Source organism: Callithrix jacchus, chromosome 16 (assembly GCF_049354715.1).
Source record: "Callithrix jacchus isolate 240 chromosome 16, calJac240_pri, whole genome shotgun sequence".
In the NCBI taxonomy this organism is placed as follows: Eukaryota; Metazoa; Chordata; class Mammalia; order Primates; family Cebidae; genus Callithrix; species Callithrix jacchus.
Genome location: NC_133517.1, coordinates 49,625,001 through 49,632,500, shown reverse-complemented (window position 1 = coordinate 49,632,500; position 7,500 = coordinate 49,625,001).

Sequence of the window (7,500 nt, the reverse complement as noted above, 5' to 3'; positions counted from 1 at the left end):
ACACTGGCTCATTGTCCTGCAATGTGTGCTCACTATATATCCATTTATTGAGTATGGTCTCTAACGATACAGCCTGTTGTATAGTAGATGTTCAAACTAAAGGATAGGATATCCTTACTTGTAAATCGTTCTCTATGAGTTTTATACAGTGAGCTTGGGAGTTCCTACTCTGTTCAAAACTATATGGATGTCATTCCATTTTACCCTTACAGAAACCCAGAAAAGTAAGTGATAGGAGCGTTTCCCCATCTATAAATGAGAAATGAAAATCTGATGCTCTCCAGCTAATGCAAGAGATGTAGGATTGAGTGTCAGGTTCATCTGAGCTGAGAGTCATGCCCCTTTAGCTGTCTTCTTCATTTTAAAGGCTTCTCTTGTTACCAGGCTACTTTTAGTATTTTGTATGGAGGCTTCAAACATGGCTGTGAATTTCAGGGCCTCAAGTAATTCCAAATATGTCAGACTGTCTTGATATTCACCACTGTAGAGGTCTTCAAGACGGCCCATGCTCATACCTCCAACCACGTTTTCCAATTTTATCTTTACCCTACCCATCATACCCTCTGCAACCAAGTCAAATATCCCTACTCATTTTCATGATCTGAACTTGCTTTACTTAACTCATCTGGTCTTGGCTTACATGTATTAGCACAGAAATCAACCTGCAAACTCAGATATGCAGAAATATAATTTTATTTTTCTCTAATCGACTTAATTTCTGCTTGAATTCCTAAGAAAGTTAATAGAAGTCAAGCAGGAATGAATACATAAATTTCAGGACCTAATGCAAAATGAAAATGCAAGCTCCTTGTTAAAATATTATTAAAAATTGTAAGATGGCAAAAGCAGAGCAATAAACCGAGCACTGGACTCTTCTGAAGGACAGAGTCCTATGTGACCACATAAGTCACACATACATGAAGGTGGCCTTACACTCAGTTTTGGATTCCTCCTGTTCCTATGGTTATGTCTAAATTCTGGGGGACTTACCTGGTACACGTTGGGGGAAGGAGACATTGAATCCTTGGTGTCCACTTTCCATGATGTCTGCTGAGGAAGCCCCTCTCTTTGGCCTTTCCTCTTTGGTCCAACCAGCTTGAGTCATTCTCATCAGAGGCTCCTCTACTTCCTGCCAATGTTGTTCCAAGGCATGCAGGTAGACCTTCAAGTCTGCCTTCTACCAAAATCCATCCCTGCTCTCAAACCCTCAAGTCTATCTAGGGTTCCCATCCCCTATTGGAACTTGGCTTGAAGGGAAACACAAGACCCTATTTGTGGACTTCCTTTCTCTCCACATATCCTAGAGCATCCTGACCTTGTCCCAGGCCTGGAGGTTTGCATCTTTTGCGAGTTACTTCTGTACCCTGAGTCCTTCTCATTCCCCTGAAGCCCTAAGCTATGGAACCACAAAACCCAGGAAGAGGTTCATTTCTCTCTCTTCTTTCTGCTTTTGAAATATCCTGAAATAAAGAATATCTCAAAGTAAAGTTGTTCCAGTGTAGCAGAAATTATGAAGTTGTTTGGGGTGGTGGGGTTGGGAGGTAAGAGTGAAATATTGGGAGGAAAAAAAATTGGTTGATATTTAAATACATTATCTGGCGACCTATGATACTCCCAGCGTTGTAAGGAATATGCATGGGAAACCTGCAGTAGGCATTGAACTCAGCACCTTTTTAGATACCCTATGCCATTTTTAGAATCAACTTTCATTACCTCAAATAGTCCCTTAGTGTTTATAAAACTCATACAAGTGATCACTGTGACCTAAGTGTTTTACGTTAATATATGAACTCATATGAACTAATTTAATCTTCCCAAGAAGCCTACCAAGAAGGCCATATTATTATGCCATTATGCAGATAAGTGAGCTACAGTGATATTAAGTGAGGTGCTCAACGTTTCATAGTGAAGGAATCACTGAACCTGGATTTGGACTCAGGCAGAGAGATTCCAGAGACCTCATCTTAACCACTATTCCCTCCCACTTCCCCAAGCAGAAAACACAATTTACCTTGGTATAATTCCTATCTACAGGTACTAGGATAATGTGGAACTAAATTAAACAAATCTAATCATTGCTACCAAATAGTGGAAAGCCTTCCAAACTTGAGTCACTTATCCAGTTATCATGCTACCTTTGGCTCTTCTCTGCTTCTGCTCTGAACAGTTCTCCTGCCCCAAACACTAACACACAGATCTAAGATTCTTTCTCTTTCTTCCTCTATTCTCCCTGTCTCTTTTTTTAACATAAAATTTGCCAAGTTTTTAACATATAATAATTTATATATTAATAATAATTGAGTATGTATTTCTAAAATATTAACTATAGTGTGTATATGTGACTAATATATACTATTATAAAACTGGCTAATATTGGTTATCAATGTAATAGTCTATCACTATTAAGAATAGTAATAACCAAAGCTAACACATACTGCTTCCTATATATCCCCATTATTCTAAAGACTTTATGTATATTAATTCATTTTCATGAACAATTCATGGTACTTCTCAGGGTTTTCTGTGATCTTGTGGGAGATCTGTACTGTGGTTTGACATGAAGGACAGTCACAGCCATGGAGCCTCTGTCCTTCGGCGCTTTAGGCCTCCTTGGTGGTTATAACTTTTCTTCTTACCAAAAGAGATGAACTGGGTCACACAGTCTCCTGATGTTCTTTCCAACATTAATATTTATAATGGAAATTTGATTTTATGTTTACTCTTTTAAATGCAATTTATACACTGCACAGCTAAGAAACTAATTATGCAAAAATTATCTATTCATTTTTTTTTAACATTCAGTTTCTAAAGTGAGGCTGGGGTGGGGAGTGGGAAAGGGATTACGGGCAACTAGTGTCAGAGAGAGACATATAGGAAGAAACTAAAAATGGAGTTGTGCTGGGCTGGCCACTCTCCGAAAATGGCCCCAGGAGACAAGAGTCCTGGAGCAGGAAAGCTCCCCCAGCCCCAGGATCACCCTGCAGTAGAGCAACTTAATGGAGAATGTGTTAATGCATCAAGGGAACAGGGACTTTCCTTCCTAATCTGCACTTTGCACTCAGCTGCAGGCTCACTGCAGGCATCTCTTCATGAGGTCAACATGAAAATGAATTGCTCCCAACCATGAGGATGCTGGTGCTTGCTGTGTGGAGATGTATATTGTGGAGGGGGAGAGTGAAAGGTCTGTCTTGTAGGGATGGCAGAGGAAATCTGGGTTTGTGTCCTAACAACACACTGTGAACAGATTTGTAAGAAATGCCCTGGTTTTAGAAGTTGCTATAGGCACACCAAAGTTCCTTCTTAAGAAATGGATAATTGGAAATCTCTTAAGGATATAACTAAAGGGTTTTTTATTTCTTCACTGCTTTAAAATTATTCACTGGGATCATAACTACGCAAGAATTTGGGCATTTTTCCATTAGAAGGAATTTCTACCTATTTGACTTCACCTAATTGATCTTAAAACTGCACACCAGCCTGGGCAACATGGCAAAACCTCATCTCTACAAATAATAATACAAATTTTTAAAACTAAGCCATGTGTGGTGGTACATGTTTGTAGTTTCAGATACTTAGGAGGCTGAAGTGAGTCTTGCTTGTGCCCAGGAGGCAAAGGATGCAATGAGCCTCATGATGGCCCTGCTGAGCTCCAGGCTAGGCAACAGAGTGAGACCCTGTCTCAAAACAAAACAAAAATAAAAAACTGCACAAAACTGTAAGTATGGTCACACACCCAGTTTCCCTACAATTACTGTAACATATATATATGTGTGTATATATGTGTATGTATACAATTACTGTAACACATATATATGTGTATATATGTGTATGTATATATATATATACACACATATATATGTTATATATATATATACACATACACACACACACACATATATATATATATACATGTTTGTAGTTTCAGATACTTAGGAGGCTGAAGTGAGTCTTGTACTCACCATGCAATAGTTCTACATGAGGGCCCTGAGCCAGTAGTTTTTCTGGGCAATTATTTTCCCAGTGGGGAATTGAAAACTTTTTTCATCTTGTGGCTCCATTGTCTTGTAGGATCAGAGAGTCCTTTGCTTTGAGCTGTTAGGATAGGACAAAGGAAAAGGAAGGACAGACCTAGAAGTGAAAGCGAATATAAGAGAGAAAGAGGGGAAGAGAGAGAGAGAGAGAGAGAGAGAGAGAGAGAGAGAGAGAGAGAGAGAGAGAGAGGAGGTGAAGGAGAGTGAGAAACAAGGAGGTGAAGGAGGGTGAGAAACAAGCACAGGGCTATAAAAGCAGCCCTTCAACCCACATCCTACTCACCCAAACTCAGAAAGGTAACATATCACCACTTCCATTTTCTGCACAAGTAAAACAAGAAACATAAATTGGTTCTAAAGTCTACTAATTTCTGCCTTCTGGTCATCGGATACCCAATTCATTCTTTCTCTCACACTTAGAAAACACTTATCCTCCCTCTTGCTTGGAGATAACATGAAGCCACATCCAGTTCCTGCAGTCCACTAAAATCTAGGGTTTTTGAGGGAGGAGTCTTCCCTGCCAGGTTCAGATATGGATCCCTGTGATCCAGTGACACACAGAGTACAGAGACAAATCATCTATCCCCTCACTGCAGTACCAGTATGAAAAGGAGAAGCACAGTTGGAATGGCCACAGTAACCCACTTGGAAAATGGAAGTATGGAAAATAATACCACAGTCGCTGGTCTGTAGCAATTCTCAAACCCTGCTTGATAGACATTATGAAGAGCTCTACCCTGGTAGAAGGGCAATGAACTCCCATTCTGTCCTTTGGGAGAAATTCCCTTGACCATCGTTCTTTGTGATCGCTGACTCTTCCCTCATGGAGCTCAGCCCTGTGGCCATTTTCTATGGTCACATCAGAAGAGGAGATTGGTATATATGTTCTCCTTGGGGATGCACCGCTTTATCAGCCTATTTGTTTCATAGTTTTCTGGTGTGTTTGCTTCTGATCAGTTCATAGTATCCAGTCATACACAAAGTTTTTTCTTACATATACTTTTCAAGCAAGCCTTATTTCTCTATGTTCAAGCCTTATTTCTCTGTGTTTTCTTTCTCCTTCACCCATTCTCTCTCTCTCTTTCTTGCTCTCTCTTTTTCTCCCTCTTTCCAAACTTAATGGTGGCTACTCTGAAGCAATTCGAAAGAAAAAACTTACATAGAAAATATTTCATCTGTTATTTGGATATTAATAGGCCTTTGTTTCTCAAAACCATTGTCTTATGCGTTACTGTTTGAGGTCTAGAAACTGTCAGGTTTTCCAACCTCATAAAGCTCCAAATTTCTGAACTCTTTCCCCCTTTTTGTGTTGTTGCTTATAAATTGGCTAGTTTCTTTCTGAGCAGAAATCTTTCTTGAAATATTTTGCTAAAGGCAATCAATAAACCAACACATTCTAACACTTTTTTCTCAACCACTTCTACCAGAAACATAAGCTCATTAGGGAGATGTGCCTTCCAAATTAATGCAGACACAGTTCACCAAATATTTTGCCATGGCATAATAAGATGTATCAGATTCTCAGCTTCTGATATCTCATGCTTTGTTGCCCACTGTCTGACAACTAAGTTAGTGCCACATCTTTTAGGTTATTGTTATGGTAGCAAGCAATTTCAAGACACCCATTAGTCCAAAAGTTGCCCATACCCTTAGTACTCAGATTAGTCAAAAAAGACTAACTATGTTATAAACAACTGCAATATTCCAATGACTGATCACTGTAAAGATCCGTTTTTAACTCATGCCAACAGCCTCAGCATTAACAGGCCTGACTCTTCTGGGGTCTCTTCTCAAAAGACGAGTCAGAGATCTAGAATATTTACAGAATATTTCCAACTTGTGGATCTGCCATCCCCTGGACATTTAGCATTATTCATTTCCAGTTTTGCAGGTGGGTGTTTTAGGGACACAGTTCGTAGGGGCAAGATCTGAGAGTATATCAGATTACCTCTGCATCTATCTCCTGGGCCAGAATTTATCTCAGTTACCTCCACTTAACTACAAGGGGAGCTGATAAATATGGTCAAGCTACAGGTTTAGGAAGAAAAGGAAACTAAGTTTACTAGTTGTCAGTTTACTGCCTCTCACTACCACCTTGATACTTCAGTGCCCATTCTGCAATATTGCACTAGACTCTAAACATTTCTTCTGAACAGTGAGCTTGATGCGAAGTTTTGTCAATAGGAGTTTTTGGAAGAACACTGCACTCAAAAGGGGCTTCTCTTCCTGGTCTGGTGTGATGAATTTTGTTTTCTCTTGGTTCTGTTGTATAGTCTTTTGGTGCTTGTGTGTGGTGACATCCTGCAGTGAAGTGTCACAGCTGCATGCCCAGAGTGTACAGTCCCTTAACAATCTTGCAGTCTAAGCACCAGACAGGTAACCACCTCCAGCATCCCTCCTGGTGTGGACAACACACACTCCAGGCCTCACACTGGCTCAAACACCTGTCTCTTTCTGAACACCTACCCACCAGCCTCAGCTAATCTGCAACCTGGAGTGTCATTTCCTGTATACCTGTGACTGTGATCCAGCTCTAACCTGGGCAAGCCAGAGGACTTCTCCACCATTCAGTCAGCTCCAACCTCATTTCTCTGATGAGTTCTGCAACCCAGGATTGAGGAGTCAAGTTGTCCTTTGTATACCGTCTCAGCTTTAGTATGCCCTTTAGATAGAGATCTCTTTACATCTTCATAGTCACTCCATTATCATACTTTAATATTTCTTTATAACAAACTTCCCCTGTTCAGACTACCATGTGGGTTTGTCTTCTGGATGGACCCAGGCTGTTACACTGGGTTTGGTGAGTATGTAGCTGTTTCTATTTTATCCTGAATCACACACATGACATTCAGACTGTGTCTGTTTAATTCTATAGCACAAGACATATTTCATGGAGGAGAGAACTGAAACCTGGCTCTTCTGATTTGAAATCATTATAAGAGATAAAAAAAAAAAACACATAAAACACAAGGCAAGAGTACCTTTCAGTAGGAAAATTCAAGTACGACAATATTACTTCTAAAAGACATTGGTTCCTCACCACATATATTTAGAAATGATAAAACAATTTATGCAACATTAAACATAAATCTTTTTCATGTTTAAAAGACTGAAAATACATTACCTTGACACTGCCAGATTTAGCAAACCTAAAATTAAATAAATGTTTTTCTATCCATTTCTTTCTGTATGTAATGTTTTTTGAGATATAATTCAGTTACCATAAAATTGATTACTTTGAAGTGTACAATTCATTGGATTTTAGTATATTCACAAAGTGTATAAATGTCATCACTGTCTAATTCCAGAACATTTTTATCACTCTAAAAGGAAACTCGTATTCATTAGCTCCCTTCTTTTCCTCCCCCCAACTCCTGGCAGCCACTACTTATTTTCTGTATGTGCAGATTTGCTTATTCTGGGTATTTCATATAAATGGAATCAAACCATATATGGCCTTCTGAGTGTC